Source organism: Hydra vulgaris, chromosome 11 (assembly GCF_038396675.1).
Source record: "Hydra vulgaris chromosome 11, alternate assembly HydraT2T_AEP".
NCBI lineage: Eukaryota > Metazoa > Cnidaria > Hydrozoa > Anthoathecata > Hydridae > Hydra > Hydra vulgaris.
Window position 1 is genome coordinate 44,357,597 of NC_088930.1, and position 23,450 is coordinate 44,381,046.

The 23,450-nt window shown below is 27.4% G+C and overlaps 2 long non-coding RNA genes across 2 annotated transcripts; one reads left to right on the forward strand and one right to left on the reverse strand.

Moving 5' to 3' along the window:
* Positions 1-600: 600 nt before the first annotated feature.
* LOC124813695 (uncharacterized) lies at positions 601-21,742 on the reverse strand. The gene is made up of 3 exons (XR_010641511.1): positions 21,558-21,742; positions 10,056-10,359; positions 601-1,121 (listed from the first exon to the last, which is right to left on the reverse strand). It is a non-coding gene; the product is annotated as an uncharacterized LOC124813695 (long non-coding RNA).
* On the forward strand, positions 2,189-3,575 carry LOC136086686 (uncharacterized). The gene is made up of 2 exons (XR_010641512.1): positions 2,189-2,294; positions 2,362-3,575. It is a non-coding gene; the product is annotated as an uncharacterized LOC136086686 (long non-coding RNA).
* Positions 21,743-23,450: the final 1,708 nt, after the last annotated feature.

Here is a 23,450-nt window from a genome sequence, read left to right on the forward strand (position 1 = left end):
GCGTGAACTTCCTATTTAATTCTCGTCTCCGGTGCTCAGTGATAAGACCGTAGGGACTTCTTGAGGCACCTAAATATAATTAAAAAAAGAAAACCTAAATTTCTTCCCCGAAAACATGGGTGATGTCAGTGAGAAGCATGGTGAAAAAAATTTCACGAGGACATTGCAAAAATGGAAAGTAGATGTTAAGGACAATGGCATCCTGTTATGATCGGAGATTATATATATGGTCTCTAGTCAGAAAAGATGAAAGTATGCGCTCAAGAAAAACGCTACCATCGAAGCACTTCTAACCTTGAAGAAAAAGATGATAGTAAATAATTACTTTGTTTCTTTTTGTTTACACTAATATCTTACTTTCTCAATACCTTTCAATATATAAAAAAGTGTTACATGCTATGTAATTATCTCTACAATATGTGAATAGACTGATACAATATACTGACTGAAAAACTGCGCTTATATCAAGCAAATATGAAATTAAGCATAAATTAAAAGCTATCGATGTTACGTCAAAACGGTATGTAAATAATTACGATAATGTAAATAATTATTATGAAGATGACGAAAATATAAAAAAGTAAATAAAATAACAAAGTCATAAATAAATTTTTAATTACAAGTTTAAATATTTCAAGTTACATTTAAAAATATTTTACAATTAGAAATGCTAAGGCATATATATAAATATTTACAAGAAACTATTGTAACAGTTTTTAAAATAAAACAAAAGAAGCTCACGGTCATTTAAAATAAAATAATGTTGCGACTTACATAACTCATAGGTACAAACTGTTTCATACAACTGGTATGACATAAATTTTCATTTAACAACTTTTATAAATTAAAAAATAAAATCAATTTTTTTGTTCAACTAATTTCCATCTTCGGTTTGTTTCAACCCACTGTCTAAATTTTAGAAAAGGTAACTTCAAATGACAAAATGAAAGTGATAAATATATTATAACAACAGGCATGAATCCATAATAATTCATACAATATGTACTTGTGCATTTGTTATAAAGCATCACTCCAACATTTATAACCACAGCTAGTAACAGTACCGTTGATAAAAAGTAAACAAAAAGTATCCAATCAAACGTTATTGGCGGAAAGTTCCACTAAATTAGATAAATTTCTATGAAAATATAACTGAATTAAAAAAACTTTACAGCTTGTTTGAGTTTAATTTACGCTTTTGTAATTATTTTTAGTTGTGTTAAAACACTTTTATGATAATCATAAAATGTGTTTTTAAAGGTCAGTTTCCACACAATCGTGTATGTATATATATATATATATATATATATATATATATATATATATATATATATATATATATATATATATATATATATACACGATTGTGGAAATAATTATATTGTAATAAATATTGTAATAAAGAACAAAAAAATATGTATATATATATATATACATATATATATGTTTGTATACGTGTATGTGTGTGTGTGTGTATATATATATATATATATATATATATATATATATATATATATATATATATATATATATATATATATATATATATATACACGATTGTGGAAATAATTATATTGTAATAAATATTGTAATAAAGAACAAAAAAATATGTATATATATATATATATACATATATATATGTTTGTATACGTGTATGTGTGTGTGTGTGTGTATATATATATATATATATATATATATATATATATATATATATATATATATATATATATATATATATATATATATATATATATGTATGTATGTATGTATGTATGTATACGTGTATGCAGTGGCGGATTACCCACTAGGCACGTGCCTAGAGGCCCCGGTGTAGAAGGGGCCCCAAAATTAAAAAATTATTTGCAAATATTAAATTTTTATTTAAAAATTTTTTTCTGATTTTGTATTTATTCACTCAAGAAACGAGTATTTATTTAAAATTTTGAAACAAACGAGTGTAAAGTTTAATTTTAAAAACAAATGCTACTAACAATTTTAAATGTTAGAACACATTGATATTAAATTTGCATTTTCAAATCATTATGCGAAGCGGGTGGAATTTCTCACTCTTTGAGCACGGGAATAATGCATTGTTTCTAAGAAAAAAGAAAATCAAACTTTTCAAACAGCCAATAGTAGTTGAGAAAAACCGTCGTAACTAATAAAAGCGTGCGTAACTATGCGCACTATTCAACTTTAACTGCAGTATTTATATTAAGATAAATCAAGTCGATTCGTTTGTTTACTTAACCAATAAGTAATAATTTAAGTTTTATTAATAAAAAGAAAAACAGGTAAGGAAAACTAGCGTTTAATTTAAATGAAAAACAAAATTTAATTACTTACTTAATTGGATTTTAGCACCATGAAAAGGCAATATTTAAGCGGAGCTGAAAAAAGAAAATTACATGAAAAGAAGATTAAGGAAGTTGCAAAAGGACAAATGTCATTGCTAGGATTTATTGACAAACCATCGACCTCAACTTCAACATCTTCAACGTTACCATAATTAAATTGTAGTGGTAATGGTACTGATATGCAGGAGGCGACAAATGCAGATGCAATGCTAATGAACGAAGGGAATTTTAATGCATTGGAGGAAGTGTCTATTGCTATTCCTATTGAATGTAATTGTAATTTTAACTACGACACTTTCAGTAATGATCCTGCCGACTGGAAATCCTCTGAGTAACTAATATCTTATTTCGTAAAAATAGAATATATCCTACAAAATGTGGAATTCGACAATGCAGAATTTATAAATTCTACGGTGAAGGTAATCGGAAATAAACAGCATTTTCTTTCAAAATCAATGTTTAAACGTAAAATGATAAATGGCGAAGAAGTAGACCGTACTTGGTTAATTTTTTTCTCCAAAGACCAAAATGTTGTATTGTGGCGTTTGCAAATTATTTTCTCCTACATCAACTGAAATGTTAATAACGGGATTTAATGATTGGAAAAATGCGGCATTGCGATTGTTATCACATGAAAATAGCCATTTACATTCTCGTTCCTTTCAGAGTTGGTGTTCTCGATCAAAAAAGCAAGGTTTAAATTTTTGTAAATTATATGAATCTTAATGTGACTATTTTGCAACGAATTATAGATGTTATTTTATTTTCGAAAATGAACTGATTCACTTCCATGACCACGTAAACATTCAGATTGATCAGAACAAACCAAATGCAGAAGTAAACAATTTTGAAATTTTTAAAGATATTCTATCTAAAAAATGTTATCCAAACGTGGCAATTGCTTTTAGGATATATTTAACAATAGCGTGTGGTGTCTGCAAAGGTGAAAGATCATTTTCGAAGTTAGCGCTTATTGAAAATTAAAAACGTTCTGTTACGTGCCAAGATCGATTAAATGCATTAAGCATTGAACGTGATTTTGTAAAAGAATTAAATTATGCAGAATTGATTTCTAAATTTGCCGCGGCAAAAGCAAGAAAAGTAAATATATAAAATAACCAAATACTTATATATAGTTTATGAATAATTTGTTTTTCTGTTTGTAATTGTAAGCCTACTCTATACCTCTGTTTGAAAATAAAGTACAATATTTACCAATTTTCTTTTTTTCTTTTAAAAATTTTTAATTGAGTAGTGATAGTGGGTAGAACAAAAATGTATTGTATAGAAGGGGGCCCCCAAACATAAAGTGCCTAGAGGCCCCAGAGGCCTTTAATCCGGCACTGGGTGTATGTATATATATATATACATATATACATATATATATATATATATATATATATATATATATATATATATATATATATATATATATATATATATATATATATAACTTTTATTTTAAATGTCTGCTCCCACCATCTAAACTTAAGAGGCCGTGCCGCAGTGGTTAGAGCTCTTACTGTAGAAGCAAGAGATCCCGGGTTCGAAGCTCTAGGCATATTTCGCCCCAAAGTTAAGGAAGGAGTGAACTTCCTATTTATATGCTCTTCCGCGGTGCTCTGTGACAAGATCATTAGGTCTCCTTGCGGCACCTAAAACAAAAATTATTAAAAATAATAAAAAATAACAAAAATTGGTTCTCTATAACAGAATAATGAAATGGAGTCAAACGAAAAAAGAATACTGGAATGAAACGAAATATACATATATATATTTTTAGGGGTTCTACAAGACCCTTGAACACCAGACGGGTCCTTAATATTATCATTGAAAAAAGTTCTACAAAAGTATATCATGTTGGGTCTCAAAAAAAGCGAACTTTTTAAAAAATATCAAAAATAACTATTTCTTAAAAAAAACATGATTTTAAATTTCTCTGCTTAAATAATTTCTTTTTTAATTAAAAATAAAAATATGCATTTTTTATAAAAAATTTTATTAAAATTTTTTTTTTCAAAGTTTTTTTATAAAATGATGATTATTTTTGAAATTTTTATATAATTTTGCTTTTTTTGAGACCCAGAATGATATACTTTTGAAAAACTTTTTTTTTCGAAAATTTTCTGATTTCAATATAATTTTATTATATAGAACACATTTTAAGGGTGGGAACAGACTTTAACAAAAAAGTTGTTTTTTGGGACACCCTAGATATGTATATATATGTATGTATATATATATATATATATATATATATATATATATATATATATATATATATATATATATATATATATATATATATATATATATATATATATATATATATATAAATTATGTTAGTGTATTCTATAAACAGAGTGCTCAATGTTCTAAAAGAGCAGAGCAATAATAAATTAGTAAAAACACTTATTTAATTTTTGATTTCTTCATCACTGTATTGATTAATTGATCTAATTTTTGATTTCTTCATCACTGTGTTTCACCATCAGTAGGTTCATCAGGAAGAAATCTTCCTGATGAACCTACTGATGGTGAAACACAGTGTTGAAGAAATCAAAAATTAGATAAGTGTTTTTACTAATTTATTTACATATATATATATATATATATATATATATATATATATATATATATATATATATATATATATATATACACACACACATATTTTGAACTAATTTCATAATTTTTATGCTTAGCAGCTAGTTTCATTTTTAAAAACAATTTAATATCTTTTTTTTATACCTAATAACAATAGTCATGAAAAAATTAGATTAAACCAAAATTTACCTTAATCTAAGGTAAATTTTACCTAATTTATCTAAGCTCACAGATGAGCAAAGTGAATAAGTCAAGTTTAGCATTACAAAAAATAAAATATGCAACTATGCCAGTTAATAGAAATATTTGTAAATCTTTACACAAAGAATTTCATTTTTATGAAGCAACTGCAATAAGATGAAGATAAGATGTAGCCGTGGCGCTGTAGTTAGAGTTCTGGCTTAGATCTAAAAGGTCAGAGTTTCAACGCCATCTCTAGCCCAAAAAGCAACGTTATAGAAGGAAGGAGGCGTGAACTGCCTATTTGTATGCTCTTCCTCGGTGCTATGTGAAGACTGTAAAGACTTATGGAAACACCTTAAAAACCAAAAAAAAAAATTAGAAATACGAATTTATTATTCGTATTTCTAATTTTTTTTTAAACCCACTTTGACGTTGGTATTACTCTTAAAAGAGCAATATACAATAAATCCGTATTTCTAGATCTTATCCTCGTGGCTTCATAAAATTGAATAGAGTAACTATTATTTTCAACATTTGAAAATGTGGTATCAAAATTAAGAACAAGGATGAATTAGTTTGCGACCTGAGAAAAAGTTTTATCTGAAATTTTCTATGAGAATTTCATTAGTTTTGACATGTATGAAAGAGTTTTGACATGTATGAAAGAGTTTTGACATGTATGAAAGAGTTTTGACATGTATGAAAGAGTTTTGACTTGTATGAAAGAGTTTTAGAATTGTTTTAGAATTCAAAATAAATTTTAGTTTTTTTTGTTAAACACTTAAGAAGCAAATGGTAGTTGCGGATAAAATATTCATAAGTAACACTATTTTTTATAAATTTCTTGATATAAGTAAACGAAACAGGAAAAAAACTCCATATTAGCAACATTTTCATATTTTGCAAGTGGGTAGGACAAAACGGGACAGTTAAAGAGCAGCAGTTATTCTTTAACTATAAAGCTTTAAAAGTGAAAAATGCAGGCTATTTATCAATCAAACATGTTCAGAGATTAAGCTCTAAAATAAAATATATGTATAAGCTACATGTTCATGAACTCATACATCACAAAACAAGCCCATGAACTCATACACCACAAAAGACACCCATGAACTTATACACCACAAAACAAGCCCATGAACTAATACATCACAAAACAAGCCCATAAACTCATATACCACAAAAGACGCCCATGAACTCATACACCACAAAACACGCCCATGAAATTATACACCACAAAACAAGCCCATGAACTCATACACCACAAAACTATAGTATATCTATATACGCTATAATATATCTATATATACTATAGTATATATAGATATACTATAGTATATATAGATATACTATAGCAACCCTTGGAATTAGGGTCGGTATTCGGCAATGCCGACCTAACTGCCAACCTGAAAGTGTTTGAGGTCGGCAAAAAATTGCCGTTTTTACGTTTCGTGGTAAGACCTTTGTACCGAATAATTTTTGCCGACCTGATGCCGACCGCTAAAATATTGAAGTCGGCAAATTATTGGTGACCTCATTTTTCCTAACTCCGAGGGTTGTTATAGTATATATAGATATACTGTAGTGTATATAGATATATACTATAGTGTATATAGATATAAACTTGCCAACTTTTATTACTGACTAACTTTAATTACTGATTTATTATCCTTTTGGTTTTCATGGAAAAAAATAGTTTTCGCCCTAACCAAACTTTTAGTCGATGTAGTAGTACTCCCCTTGATTATTTGCTGAATCATATTATTATTTTTATTAAATTTTTTTTTTGGTCTTTTAAAAAAACCAGAATTGGAAGAGATTTCAGAAATTTTTATTCAAACATAATATAAATAATAAAAGTCAAATATAAGTAATACAAAAGAAGCAATATACAGTAGCATACTGTATCATATTATTACAAACTATAAATACAAATATGTAACCGATCATAACTCTGAATTTTATTGCTCTAACTTAACATATTATTAATAAATTTTATCTACCTTAATAAAAAAAATTTTTATCATAAATTTTTAAATTTAAGTAGTTTTTATACCATTAATGTTTTAAAAAGTTATGACTATGAAAATAGCCTTTTACGTTCAACTTTTTCTTTCATTTGTTTGATAATTTCAGATTTCACAGGTCTTCCAAGTTTTCTTTATCATTTTATGTTTTTCAGTAATGTCTTTGCATTAAAAAAAAAAAAAAAAAAACTTTTACAAACAATGTAAGTTAGGGCTTTAGCAAATTCTCACTAACTTCACTTGATTCTGGATCATTGCAAACTTATTTATAAAGAGAAAGAACAATATAATTTTTAACATTGTTTGTATTCCACAATACTTCTTATATATAGTATTAACAAAAGTCTGAGTACCATCTTCCGTAACCTTGCAGAGCAGTAAAATTCAAGCAAACTGCTTGCAATCTTTAAAAAACATATTCATTAAGATATTGTAAACTTTTTCTATATATATTAGTTATTTCTTGAGTTCTATTTACAGATTCACTTATGTCTGGTTTTATATCAGAAAGATTGTATAATATAACAGAAGACATTTCAGTGAGTAACGTATTACTTAAAGTTATATTGCTGAAGTGTAAAGCTAGTAAATTTTCGATCACCAGGTCATAATACTCATAATAAAATAAATCACTACTGACTTTAAATTTTTCTAATATAAAATTTATTTTTTTCTAAAGATGTTCAACACCATTTATTGATAAATTAAATTTCTTGCACAAGATTTTTTCAAGAACTGCTTTCTTAAATCAAATAGCAGATACATTTCTATTTTTAATAAATTTGCAATATCTTTATTTATTCTTTACACTTTTAGCAGTAACATTTTATTAATAGAATTCTTTCTCCTATAAATGTTTAAAGAACATTTGCCAGAATTTTTTGGAATTGATGCAATGCCTTGTTTATTTTAGGCGCTAGTTATATGCATGTTGTTTGACATAATTGTTTACTTTAGAAGCAAAGAAATCTATATCTGTAGCTAAGTTTATGTCTTTGTTTTAAAAACTCCTTTAACCATATCAAACAAACATTCTAAATCAATATTTACATTAAAAGCTTGACATGTTTTATAAAATTGCGCAGGTTCGCCGGGTCACCGCGCAGTTTTCAAGTTAAAATCAAAACACAATGGAATTGGTTCGTGTCTCCAGACTATGCATTCTTTTTGTTTTTTTATTTGACTATGGACAGACGTCTCATGGAAAACGCGTGCGTACTGGATATTTTTAAAAAACTAAAATTTCTATGACGGCTACAATTATTAAAGTAAAAAAATCTGATAATGTTAAAATGTGTAATTTTATAAAACTAGAAAATATTGAAAGTTAATGTTGGAAAGTTTATATTACAAATACCTTGATTAATGAATAGTATATAATGAAATTACCTTAATTCGATTCAAAGAGATTGTTTGAATCGAATCTTGAATCACTTTTTCTGATTCGATTCGAAGTATCGAAGCTTTGCAGGGGCCTATTTAATAGGTACTTTTTTTTCTTACCATCTCGTACCATTCTCTTGCCATCATTATTTACATTAAACACTATTACTGAATTAAGTTAAGTTATTAAAATAACAATTCTTTTGAATTTATAATTAATATTGTTTTTATAAAAATAGAAAATAATATCTTAGATTACAAATAAAATCATCGCATTGTAAACAGCATTATATTATGGTAGTAATATAGTCAAAAAACTTTTTTCCTGAGCTGCCTTTAAAAGTTATTTACTAAATCTAAGACAATTTAAGAAGTTTAACACCAGATTTTTTTTTTTAATTAGATTCTAAAGAGGTTAAAAAATAATATCTGAAAAATCTAAACTTTTTATAATTAGAGCAAATTAGTAATAATTCACAACAAATCTTTCGTCGTTAGATCGCTTAAGAAAATGCAAAAAATTTGTTTTTGGCAAATTTATTTCTTTTTACAATAATGAAACAATAGTTAAAATTTTTTTTTTTTTAACTGAGATGTTAGGCTGTCCGATATGCCCCGTTCTACCCTACTATATGAGTTATAGAATTTAGATTATTGATATATATAGATTAACTGCTATTACTGCTTGTAAATAACGTTAATGCTACAACCTTCCGAATACATAAGAGTTTTATTTTTTATTTCCGATAGCTACAAATTAAAATCAACTCCAATATTATTCGGAATAGTCTTAGCATTAACAATATTTACTTATAGCAATAACAACTAATATAATGTATATGTTTATACGTATATCATATACATATATGTGTATATATACATATATATATACACATACATACATGCAAATACATACATACATACATACATACATACATACATACATACATACATACATACATACATACATACATACATACATACATACATACATACATATATATATATATGTATATATATATATATATATATATATATATATATATATATATATATATATATATATATATTTTACTTTTTGATTGAACGTTACATATTATAACATATATACTATATTTGTATAAAAAAAAGAATGTAGATTAAAAACGCGTATTTAATAAAGCGTAACAAAGATTATATTTCCATTGCGTATGTATATACAAAAAAGGTTAGTTGGAGGTGTGTAATGTTAAAGACTTGTATAAATTTCTATTAAACGTTTATAATGTTAATAATTTAAGTTAATCGTTTATAACGGTTTGGATATAAGTACATGAAACTTAAATCTAATCGTTATTTAAGTAACATTAGGCAATAAAACTATATAACAAAATTTAAAATAGATTTTTTAATAACATTTTCCCGATGTTATTAAACGAAAAAATTTTATCAAAAGAGAGGTCTCGTCAATGTAATTTAAATAAACTTTATTAAGTCAAAAACCTAAAAAAATTCTTACCTCGTTAGGGTACTTGAATCCGTTAGGTTCTATATTTATCGTCTTTTGACACAATTCACATTTCCAGTTTTTTTTTGTAAGTAGCCACTTTACAACGCAATCCTCGTGCGCATAACCTATAGAGCCAGTGCAGTTGCAAGGTCGTATCAAATTGTTATTTGAATCATCGAGGCAATACTTACATATGTTTTCATTTTTTAAATTATAGCTCATTTTATAAATTTGCAAATTAGAAGAACTTTTATCTTCTCAGTATTCTCTAAGCACTCCAAAACATTAAAAGATTTTGACTATGCAGTGTATTCTAGAAGAAATTTTAATTACACGGAATTAAATCATAATGCTTCTATTATTAATATTGTATATGTGATGCTAGTAATTATCTAGTATTAAATAAGTATTTGAATGATTTAAAAAAAATTTATTATTGAGAATTAATATAGAATAATGTTTAGGAAAGGTTTGTTATACAAACTTTATGTGTAATAAACATATATATATATATATATATATATATATATATATATATATATATATATATATATATATATATATATATATATATATATATATATATATATATATATATAAAAAGTTTGTTTGTTTGTTTGTTACACATCATTATAGCCTGATAGCTCAGTAGTACTTTGGTATGCAAAAATACTGGTCAATAACGGACGCTACTTTGGATTAGTTTTAATGACTATTTGTGGCTGTTCGTATGCTAAGCCAACAATATCTTTGGATATAAGAACATTGTATTGAAAAATATAGCATGAAAACTCAAACAAATAAATCTATATATATATACATATATATATATATATATACAAATATATATATATATATATATATATATATATATATATATATATATATATATATATATATATATATATGTATATATATATATATATATATATATATATATATATATATATATATATATATATATATATGTATATATATGTATATATATATATATATATATATATATATATATATATATATATATATATATATATATATACATATATATATATATATATATATACATATATATATATATATATTAGAGATGGGAAACGAACCGAACGAACCGAACTAGAACCTTATCTACGACAGAACCGAACCGAACCCGAACTTTAGTTGTTACTAAACCGAACCGAACCCGAACTTTAAAACTGTTGTGAACGAACCGAATCAAACCAACTGTTCTTGCCTAACCAAGCTAAATAGAGGCTTGAAAAAGTGAAAATTTTGCAATTCGCACATCACTACAATACATAACATGCTACAGTACCTAATGTGTAACATACATAACATAATTCATTACCTAATGTGTAACATACCACGAGTTTAGAATTATTTTGTTCTATCTCTCATATTAAGTGTTGGAAGAAAATGAGTTAGTAATTTTAGTAATTAATAATTACTTTTAAAATATATTTTAATTTTTAAATTTCTTCTAAATAATTTGTTTAAATCAAAATTATTTAAAGCATAAGTTATTATTTCTTTAAAAACTAGCTAAAATTTTAAGTAATTTTTACTTTTAGAAAAAAATGAAAAATTTTCTCCCAACGTTTAAAATGGGAAATAGAACAAAATAATTCTAACCTCGCGATAAGTCTACAATTCATAACATTACCAACCAAAATGGAAATGTTGTTTCTAAACATTTGCAATATTGAGGTGTTGTTAATGTTCTGAGTTTTTATTCATATCTTAGTAATTAATGATTGCAATAATTACATAATATTGTAGTAATAATGAGTAACAGTAAATTAACTCGTAAATGGACTAAAAAAGTGTTGGAGAAATTGATAACAGACGGAGCGGCTCGCTTAGTACCTGCATCATGGACAAAGAGTGAATGCTGGACACGCTTCCGTTGCGTTGAAGTTGGGGATGAGGTCCGTTAGGTTCTATATTTTAGTTTTATAAATATTTATTGAAATATTTATAAAACTAAAATTATTTAGTTTTATAAATATTTCAATAAATCAATAATCACATGCATCTCTCAGGCATTGCATATTGCACACAATGCCAAACTGAGCAGCATTCAGGTTTGATAATTAATTGAATATCAAATGCTAAATAGAGTCAATTGACCTTAGTTATAATACACTTTATTTGATTTTTGTATAACTGTGAGTAATCATGTTATGATCAACAGGTTGTCAAGGAGTTTGCCGTTTGTAAGCAGTGTGGATTATGGTTGTCAGTGCCTATTGGTCATACTACAACTTTACAAAGACATAATACATCACACATCAATAAGATCAGTTCAGAACCTGGACAATTAAAAATGACAAGCTTTTTACCTAAAAAGACAAAGGTTAATAAATATAGTTTGCGGATCTTGCTTTTTCCTATTTACTGTTTTAACTTTTCACTTGCTACCATTGATAGCAAAATATATTTGTTACAAGTTGTTAGCAATATTTTAGAAATACAATGTTTTTTGTAGTACAAAAAAAAAAGGCCATTATGTATTGCTATGTGTTTAATGTCTATTGTTTATTGCTTTATACTTTACAGGTTCCTAAACACATTTGTGAATATGCTCAACGTGCAGCCCTTTACATGATTGCAAAAGACATTCAGCCATTCTCGTGTGTTCAGGATGTGTTCCGTCATATTGCTGAAACAGTGATTGACATTGAATTGAAGTATGGATTAGTGCAACTTGAGTATACTGTATGTGATCGAACAACGCTAAGACACAAAACCAAAGTTTTACAACGAATGTGTTCGAAAGCTGAAAGATGAACTTGCTGGGATTATTCATGTTGCAATAACAAATGATCACTGGACCGATGACATTCTAAAATACTCTTATCAAACTTTTACAGCACAACATTAACAGCAGTTATTGCCTTATAAGTAAGTGTGTTGGATTGTTTGAGTTTAGTGAGTCTAAGACTGGCATTGCCGTAAAAGCAAAGACAACTGAAATACTTAAAAAACTTTTCCCTCAGACTATAAAAAGTGACAATTTGGTATTTGTGACTGATAATGGGAGTAATATGAAGTCGGCTTATCGCAACGATGTTAGACTTAGTTGTGCAGGTCATAATCTTAATTTAGCTGTTAAAAAAGCTTTGAAATCCCCTGGTGCTAATTTAGTTCATGAAATGATCAAGACTTCAAAGGAAATGGTGGGCTACTTTAAACATAGTGGGAAAAACCAGGAACTAAATCACACTCTCAAACAGGATGTTGCGACTCGTTGGAACAGTCAATTTTTTCTTTTGCAATCACTGTCATGCCAGTTAGATCATGTCAAGTCAATTCTTGCTGATTCAAAGCAGTTTGACAAACTTGAGCAACTGAACAACGTTAATGAAAAATTGTTGCATGACGTCGTAGAATTTTTGCATCTCTTTCACAAGGCTACTGTACAATTGTCACATGACAATGTGCCGACGTCCCCTGATGTATGGTTAATGCTTTTTTATCTTCGATCAGTCTGTAAGATCAATGGTTCAGGCAGCGACAGTATGCGTGATTTGAAGGCAGTTTTTCTGTCCAGTTTGAATGAAAAGTATGTTATTCATCCTTTGCACAAGCTATCAACACTTATTGTTCCTTCTTACAAATACTTGTCTTTTGTCAACACAGACGATCGCAATTTTGTTTATTCAGAAATGCGTAGTATGGTGGACAAAATTATTTCTTCTTCACCAAATCAGGTGATACGAAAGGACTCAGGCAATACAGATATAGACAGCTTTAGTGAATGCAGTCATTCAGATCAGCTGCCTCCTGCAAAGAAGAATAAAGCTGATCTTGAATCGTATGATTTGCTGGCAGACATAAAAACAGTTGCCCCTCCATTGTCTAACGCCGACAGTAATGACACAAGACATGAACTTGACAAATACTTGGCACTGCCCGTGACAGCGTGTGATGCATTGCAATTCTGGAAAGACAATGACCGTGAACATAAGCTTCCGACGATGGCATTGATTGGTAGAAAGTTGTTGGCTATTCCTGCTACAAGTACTGCCAGTGAAAGAGTGTTTTCAGTGTGTGGGGTGACGATGAGTGAGCGCAGGGCTCGCCTAAACCCAGAAACATTGGAAATGCTGATATTTGTCAAATACAACATGCAGCCCTGATTACTAGACTGACAGTAGGCTACTTAAGCTACCGTTATCTGTGTTCAGAAAGTTACTGCTTTAATGTTTTGTGCACTTTAACTGCAGCTATTAGCAACTGCATTGTTTTTTGAACTTTTGAAGTTGCAATATAAAATTATTATTATTCAAGTTATTTGCAATGCTTTAACTACTTAATATTACTTAAATTTATTTGTGTTTTATCATTGTGGATGTAAAGCTTTGTAACTAATAAAAAAACAGTTGTGTTGATACCGAACCGAACCGAACCCGAACTGTGCTTAAGACCGAACTGAACCGAACTCGAACATTAGATATAACCGAACCGAACCGGACCCGAACTTTAAAAAAAGGGTTCGATTCCCATCTCTAATATATATATATATATATAGATTTACTTGTTTAAATTATATATATATATATATATATATATATATATATATATATATATATATATATATATATATATATATATATATATATATATATATATATATATATATATATATATATATATATATATATATATATATATATATATATATATATATATATATATATATTCTTCCTGATGAACCTACTAATGCACAGTGAGTCAGAAAGGTGAAAAAACGGCAAAAATTATATAACTATCATATATAATTATGTGATACATCAATATTATCGTATTTTGGGTCAAAAAATTTAAATTTTCCATTGAAAATAATTTTTACGCGTACCTATGACGCGTAAAGCGCGCGCATACGCGTGTAACTGTCTTTAACGCGCGTAAAATATAACCTAAATAAAAAAATCGAATTCCTTGATCCAAAATACCATATAAAAGAATAACACATATTTTTTAATCTAAATATTTCTTGTGCCTAAGGCTCGTACTACTTACGCGTATACGCGTTAGAGACTTTTATGCGCACAATGACTGACTTAATTTAAAAAAATTAAATTCCTCAAACCAAAACATTTATTAATTAAAAAGAAAAACTCTTTCGAAAAATATTTTAATATTATATAATATTAAAATATATTAAAAACAAAATAAATATTTATCTTATCTAATTTTTCTTTCAAGAAAACAAAAAAAGAAAACCTTATACTTATAAAAAGGCTTTATTTCATTATTACAGCATTAACAAAGATAAAACTTCAGGGGTAAGTGTTTTTCCATTTTCAACCTTGTATTTTTTAAAACAAGTGTTTGATATTATAGGATCACTTCTAATCAACAAGCATTGGTACTGGTTTTTCACAACATTCTTTCTAGATATCTTGGCTGTTTGGTTTAATCTAGCTTTGCGAATTTCTTTATTTAGAGCCTCTTGTGACTCTTCAGAGAAGTAACCAATTGGCAGTTCTAATGCCTCAGATATCTGCACACCATGTTCCAAGAGTTTATGAACAGTTGGGGGAATCACATACCAGCAATAGTTTTTGAGTATAAGAGCTGTAGTTTCATAGCAATACTGGCCAAAACTTTCAGAGTTCAACTCATAACAGGAGCATACTGCTATTAGGATTGTCTTAGGATTGGCAGTGTTTCCATCGTTAGTGTTGCTAAAACTCTGTTTGGGCATATCAACTATAAGACTTAGCTCTTCTCTAAACCTCAGTTGAATGTTCGTTTTTTTACTTTTTACTAATGCTTTTTAGCAGGGGATTTGGCAAAGTATTTTTTAATGTCTAATTTATATCCTAAATGTAAAATATATTCAAAACATCTGAGCCAGCAATGCAGAGTAGAAAGACCCAAAGATAAAGCTTTTTCATTGATTGGTTTAGATCTGATCAATGCTGGGTTATTTAGTTTACTGGGCTTAGCTCCGCAAACATTACATGATTGCGAGGGCAGAGTGTTAGTGAAGGCATTAACCACTTTACTATCAAACATGGTTAAATCTAGTTTGAACTTAAATGTGATAGTCTTATCCGGTTTGCCTTCCTCTACTTCTAACTTTACTTCAAACTTGACTAGTCTATTTATTTCTGCTTTTAAAAGTTCATATTCATTTCTTATCAATTCTTCCGTTTCTTTTTGATATTGGAGATGGAGGGGTCTACAGTAATGTGTACTAGAGGGCTTTTTATTTAATCATACATTTTTGTTCATGATGGTTAATTTAAGTGGAACAACAGCTGTCTGGAAAAGACTTTGTTCATTAACTTGGGCTTCACCAATATTTGTATCAGTGTATTTTTGTTTATAGATACTTTGACTGGAGGCACCATCAAAACCACCTTTAAAATGAAGTAGACCTTTAAACCTCCCCCCAATTTCAGCAAACATTCTCATAGAGTCTTGGCATTCCGTAAAAGTTAATATCCTTGTCAGAGTATGATTAAACATACCCTGTAGAGAGTTAAAGCAGATGTTTCTGTCACAATTAAACCCTCAGGATAACATTTGTGTCTCTCATTCTTAATTTCATGAAATGAAGGATAAATATCTGCATTATGTATTATCGATGAATTTCTAATAATTTGATAATGTTCATCAGAAAGGTCACACTGAATTTTTAAGCTCAAAGCATCTTCGGTTTTCATTTTTATCGGAAAATTTATCTTTTTGATTTTATCTTTTTTAGAGTTTGTAGCACTTTTCACAAGATCAACGAAGTCTTTTTTGCTAGGATCTCTAGTGGCTTTTTTTATTGAAGCTAATGCCAATGCTTCAGCAGGATGTTCAGCCAATTTGGCAACCTTAAACAAGATAATATTTAATATTTAAGCTTGTAAACTATTTTTTTATTTGGGTTGAATTTAATTTATTTATTAATACCTTAGATCTTCTGCTTCTATCACCTAAATCTTCCCAGTTCTTGCACTTTCTACCTGAACCTCATGCAACATTTTTTTTGTTAACAAAAAAAATGTTATCTTTGTTCAACCAAGTTCGCTCGTGTTCTAAAAGTCTAGAGAAGGTTCTTGCATACTTCCGCAACTTTGATCGGAATTTACATTTAAATATTATTAGAGTTTTCTTTAGATTTATCATTTCAGGTTTTTCAATACTTTCATAGTATAGACCCTCCGGTCTACAAAACTCACGTAGAAGAGCCTCGAGTAAGTTATCATGATTAATTCCTAACTCTTGAATTATAGGAACTAAATGTATTCTTTCATGTTGAATGTAAGCAATGAACTATTTTAAGTTATTTTATACACAAGTTTTAATTTTAAAACGTGCACTATGCCATCAAACGTTGCATATATTGGTTTTTAAGGTTTGATAATTAGCACCATCTGCATGAGCATGAGTTTTTTTACGAATAGGAACTAAATGTATAATTTGTGTAATGAATGAAAGCAATGAACTAATACTCGCTACTTTATACGGCAAGATTTAATTAAAAAAGAAAAAAAAACACAAAAAGTATTTGAAAGGTCTTATTTTAATTGGGGCAAGTTTGGGCAAATGATTTTTATTTTTTCTGCTTTCATATATACCTATTAATGGGAAAATATTAAAACTACCATGGAATCTAGTGGAATCGTTTAGTTTTTAAACTAAACTCATAATTAAATTAATTTAAAAAAATCAATTTATGACATTTTTGATATCTCAGTTATGAAAAACTAAAAACAAAATTTATTGTCAAAAATGTTGTTAGTAGTTGCCAAACATCTTAAACATATGACTTCAAATTAAATTTTGAACTGTTTTTACCCATGTCAATCTTAAAAGAGTGACACAAAAGCTAGATTTTTTTGAACGAGTTTTCCGATAAATAAAATAAAATATATAAGTCTCGAAAAAAGGCGTATAAATGGGTGAAATCTTGAAAATTGTTCACAAAAAAGTTAATTATTGACTTTTAGTGGTATTTAGTAACATTATAATTAAATTAATTAATTTCCAGCAATACTTTTTTTATGGGGGGTTTTTTGCCGTTTTTTATGGATTTTGACTCACTGTGTGATGGTGAAACACAGTGTTGAAGAAATCAAAAATTAGATAAGTGTTTTTACTAATTTATTATTGCTCTGTTCTTTCAGAACATTGTACACTAACATAATTTATATATATATATATATATATATATATATATATATATATATATATATATATATATATATATATATATATATATATATATATATATAATTTTTTCAAATAGAATTGTCGCCCCATGGAATGCGCTTTCGCAAGAAGCAGTGAACGCTCAATCCATCAACGCTTTCAAAAACAACATAAGAAAGTAACTTTATAGATACAATTGCTGCTTTGTCTGTAGCTTCTGTATCTCCATGTTCGTCAGCATAGGGGGGCCTGGTGTAGCACCTCTTCATCAAATTATAAATAGATTATTGTATTTGTATTTGATCACTGAATAATAATAATAATAATAATAATATATATATATATATATATATATATATATATATATATATATATATATATATATATATATATATATATATATATATATATATATATATATATATATATATATATATATAACATACACGCAAATCATTTCCAAAACTAAAATATATTATTTGTGTAAATGACCATGGTGAGTAGGTTATTGAAATATTGCAACAAGTTGTTCACCGACACAAAGATGAAGAAGAAAATCAAAATCAACTTTTTGTTGTGGAAAATGCTTGTTCATATCTTAAAGCATCAGACAGCGAATTGTAACCAACCATTAGAAAAAAAATTAACCAAGTATTAAGCAAGAAAAGAATTGAAGCGGGACTGCTATACTTCAGTATTATATATAATAACTCCAGTATCAAATAAAGATAATTTGAACTCCAGTATTAAAAAAAATGTTATTTTAAAATAATTTTAAAAAATTTGTATCGTTCAAACAATTAAAAAAAAATGTTTTTCACAAAGGATAAATTAAAATCAGTCTTTTTGAAAAATCGCAAAATGTGATTATGTATAAGTCATAAAGGTGTGTATATAGAATTGTTTTGCATTCTTTTCTGTTTTTATTTTTATTTTTTTAAATAATGAAAGAGTTATAAAAAAAATCTGTGATACACAACAATTTAAAAAGATGTCAATAATTTTGAAATTTTTCTTGTAATTGTATCTTTTTTTTTCATATATTCCCCAAGTTTCTTGTCTACCCGCATTTTCAAAATTTTTTTGAACACCCGTATTAAGGTGGCTCATATAGAAAAAAAATTTTTTTTAATAGAATAAATTGCAAAGGTTCTTATATATTTTATTGTAATTTTGATGATATAAGAAACTCAAATTTCATTAAAAAAATTGTAAATAATTTATATTTTAGGCAACTTTCAACAAAATCAGAGTTAAAAAACGCAAATTTGAAAAAATTCAAAACAAAGTTTCTTGATTAATTTTGGTTTAAACTCAAAAACCTTTTCACTATAGTTTCATTACATTATTATCATTCATTTCTACTAAAAGAATGAAAAAATAATTAAAATATCAAAAACGGGATACAATACTTAAAAAAATCACAAATTTATACATAATAAAAAACAGTTGTTGTGCTATAAAAATTGATAAAACTATTCTTACTTGATCATTTTAGTACATCTGAAATCTTAATGATTTAGGAACATACACTAAAAATTTCAGCTAAAAAGCTTTTTTTAATCTCGATATATCATGTTTTGAAGTTCAGAAAAAGAATAAAATAAAAAAGTTATGAAAACAATGATCAAAGTTTCCGATAAATAGAAATTATTAGCAAAAAAATGGAACTGACCAATAAAAAAGTTTAATTAAGGTTATATTAGTAAGTATTTTATGCAAAATGTATATCTTTTCTGAAAGAATTATAAATTTTGAGTCAAATGGTGCATTAAAAAAAAATTAGGATTTTTTTTTTTAATTGAGTATTTTTTCTATATGAGCCACCTTAAGGTACACTTTTTTTCAACAAAGTTGTATACTTCTCCTCTTTTGTCAAATGTTATTAAATAGATTTATCCACTTTTTTAACAATTGAGGATTGCTTTTAGGGAAAGTGAAAACCAACGCTTGTTTTATTTACATGCTTATCATATCTTGCATTTTTACACATTGGTGCACAACAGTGTTGACCTCTACAGCTACTTTCGAGCTGCTCAGGACGAGCTTTAGATGAACCAATATAAACATTCTCTTATGCAACTGCAATACTTACATCCATATTTTTTAATTCCTTTTATTAAATTAAAAAAAAAAAAAATTAATAGAAAAACAATAAAATTTTTAAGCAGCAACACAAACAAAGGAAGTTAAACTGTTTTTTTCTGAAATTTATTACTTTGTCATGGTTCGCTTCGATTTTAGGTAGCCGTAACATTACATCATTAGAATTTGGAATAAGAGTCCATAAATTACATTACGTTATATTTATTTACAAAAATTGAAGAAGATTGTTTGCTCTTTTGCGCGGTGATTTTCATTGAAGTTATTATGCTATTTTAATTTTTGGTTTCAATAAAAACTCTGCGAAGGAAAACTTGTGATCATTTTTGTTTTGTTGATTAAAAAAATTAGCGTTGCGTAAATTATGGACGATCTCGCATATCCGATCCCAATATATGACACTTGCTGGCATAGCGCAAACTCCAAAACAAAATATGTTAATGGATACGTCAAACACCCTTAAAATGTATCCATCCTTACCCCGCTCACCAAAAATGCATTTTTTTTTATTTAGAGGCCCTTTTGTCAATTTAAGGAGCCTTTTTTTTTTTTTGCTTTGATATCATAATCCCCCACCCACTCCCTACCTAATATTTCTAGATCCGTCACTGGTATAATAGGGGAAAAAAAGCTATATCAAATTTTAAAAAACAATCTTTCTTAATTATTACGATGAAACATTTTTATGTTAGATAATTTAATCAATTTTCAGAGCCGACGACACTGGGGAAGCAAATGAGGCCATGCCCCCCCCCACTCACACACTTTTTTGTTAAAAACATATTTTTTTTTTAAAAGAAATTTCTAGATATAGAGGAGTTTTTTAGAAATTAACAATTGTCACAATTGTTAATTTCTAAAAAACTCCTCTATATCTAGAAATTTCTTTAAAAAAAAAAATTGAATGTCAATACTTTTGATGGTTGTCAAAGCAAAACATCATAGCCGACAACACGGGTTTCAAAGCGGAGGGGCACAATTATTGTGCCCCTCCGCTTTGAAACCCGTGTTCAAAGCGGAGGGGCACAATTATTGTGCCCCTCCGCTTTGAAACCCGTGTTGTCGGCTATGATGTTTTGCTTTGACAACCATCAAAAGTATTGACATTCAATTAGATATACAAGAGATATGGTATCACTAGGATAGGATAGGATAGGAAGTTATGTAGTGCTATTTCATTAAAACTAAGGTTGCCACATCAAAACACGTTATTTTAACTTTAATAAACGGTATATATATAAAATTTAAACTTACATTATCCATTTTTGTTTTTTAACTAATTTTTTTACAGAAAGTGAATTCGTATACTTGTGATCTGTAATAAAATCTTTACATTGAAAAAGCTTAAATTCAAGTAAGAATTAAAGTTCAATTGATTTTTTAAATTTTTTAATTAGCTAAGTTTTTTGACAGGATTGTTTGCGCAAGTCGAAACATTCAATCGAATGCGTAAAAAATCGACTTGAGAATGAAACGAAGCTATCATAGTGCTAAAAGCTTTATTGAGTTTTTTAATGCTTGAAATATCATTTTTGAAAGAAAAAAAAAAAAGTTTAATATTTTAAGGAAATAAGGAAGACAACCTCTTTATGCTTTATTCTTCTTATCTTCAAAAAAAAAATTCTTTATAATTTAGAGTCCACCTTTAAAATTGGGGAATGTGAAAGGCGGCAAAAAAGTCGATTGCGATTCGTGAATTTTTGAAAAATATATAACTTCTTCTTTTTTGATTTCAGGAACCTTAAACCACCTAAGCAGACGAGTTGTATAAAGATTATGTTGAAACGGCTTTTAAATTAACATTCTTTTATATCTGATGAAAGTTTAAGCTGTTCAATTCGAAATATTACGAATAAATTTATATTTTCTCCTGCTAAATAAACGGGGAGATCTTAACAAACACGAGGGTCAGAACCATAACTAAAAAATATTATAAACAAGATAATCTTATCAAACGGGAAAGTCGGAATATTAAACATTTCAAAAATAAAACAGTCCGCAATAATTTTAAACAGGGAAAACAGTATAAGATATAAGGCAACAGTTGGAGGCAAACGTCTGTAAGTGTAAATGTCTTAAGCATATGTTGAGTTTGCAAGCAGTGTATAGAACAATTGTGTTTAACATATGTTTAATATGAGATAACTTTAAAATTTTATTTAACAATTAGAAGTCTTTTTTGCTATATATATATATATATATATATATATATATATATATATATATATATATATATATATATATATATATATATATATATCCTTATCTCGAAGTCGAAAGAGACTTGTAATGTAAAAAAAGTCTCTTTTAACAACAATTTTGCTACCTCGACAATTAAGCTACATTTTATAGTCGTCGAAAAGTTGAAACAATTAAATTAATGCGGAAGTAGATTAAGTTTTATCGTTTTTTAAAAAACCGCAATAATAATGACTAGAAAGCTTTTTTTCATTAATAGTGTTTTTGTTTTTTAAAGCGTTTTTTCATTAAAAGTGTTTTTTACTTTTTAAAAACATTTTTTTAAAACATGCACGGAGTGCTGCTGCATCGACTATTTTATAGCCTGACTCGCAACGGAGTGCTGCTACATCGACTGAGAGTTTGGTTAGGGCAGGCAGCCTATCATTAAAAAAAAATTATTATTTAAGTTTTTTAACTTTTTCTGGTCTGGTTTATTAGCACTATCTTTAAAACTACAGTTTTTGGAAGAAACTTTTCGACTACCATGCAAGACTATATATATATGTATATATATATCTAATACTGCTGGTTTAGGTGAGCAGTCTGACGTCATACTGAAATAGTCTTCTGCCGGGGGCTTCAGTACATACGTCGACTGACAAATAGCGCACTTATAATCTTTCTATATATATATATATATATTATATATATATATATATATATATATATATATATATATATATATATATATATATATATATATATATATATATTTATTTCAGATTGTAAATAAGGAAAAAGTATAGAAAAGGTCACTGCGGAATCGACTTACAAAGATCCGTTTTTATGGGTCCGGTCAGCTAGTAAAATATAACTTTACCTATTAAATTTTTAAAAGATTTTTTTAGCTTAAAACCAAGTTGAAATAAACAACAAAAACGAAAAATACAAATTAATTTATTAAAA